Consider the following 956-nt stretch of genomic DNA (forward strand, 5'->3'; position numbering starts at 1 on the left):
AATTAGAGATGAAACGGCGCATTCATCGCACGGAAGGCAAGGGGGAATTAGACCCGCCAATTAAGAAGGGCCACGGGGCTGGTGGTGGGTAATTAACGGGTCACGGAAGTGGGAGGCGTGACCCCGTTGCGCTCCGGTCTGTAAAAATAATTTGTATCTTCTCTTATATTTTCTTATCACTATATGCTTTAGTGATGTTCATGATGGATACGAGGTGGAAAAAAATGTATAACGAGAGATAGAGAGAGTCTTTTTCCTTCTGTAGTGCTCTGTCATCTCCAGGTGCTTGTGTTGTTTTTCGAGAAAAGGTGGTAATATTTATAACCTCACCACTTTTCCCAATCTCCGAGTTTTTATAATTCTCCTCTTGCAGCAAGTTTTTGGCGAGTGGGTCAAGCGATGTGGATCGTTCGCATTGGCGATTGGGGCATGACAAGAGTCTATAGTTTGCTAAGAAATACTGTAAACCCCATTTTAATTAGTCATATATATTTCAATGAATACGATTTTTATGCAGATATTGTATTTTACATCCTTATTTTTTTAAAGTGCGCTTTTTATTTCTAGATGTTTCCAGTGTTTAAACACGTAGTTTGTCGAGATCAGGGACCTCATTGCCATGTTTGTTGACTTGAATCGAGCACGTGTTTGCCCGTGTGACCAGCAAATTGGGAAATAGCAGCCACATAGGCTGGGGCAGCTTCTAGGGTTGGACAGTATCACAAATTGGTTGTTGAAAAAAACGCTTAAATGACCACGTCACTTGTTTTATTTTCTGATAAAGATTGAAGCTATTCTATCCTTTCTAATTTGTATTTGTTACATAGCTCATAATGAATGACTTATGTTACATCATGGAATTCGTTCCATGAAACCGTGGAAGTGACGCCCTTATTTCACAGATGAAGAGGCTTTGGCAATAATCATAGAAGTCGCCCCCACCAAAAAAAAGATAG

This window comes from Penaeus monodon, chromosome 34, assembly GCF_015228065.2.
Source record: "Penaeus monodon isolate SGIC_2016 chromosome 34, NSTDA_Pmon_1, whole genome shotgun sequence".
NCBI classification, from domain to species: domain Eukaryota; kingdom Metazoa; phylum Arthropoda; class Malacostraca; order Decapoda; family Penaeidae; genus Penaeus; species Penaeus monodon.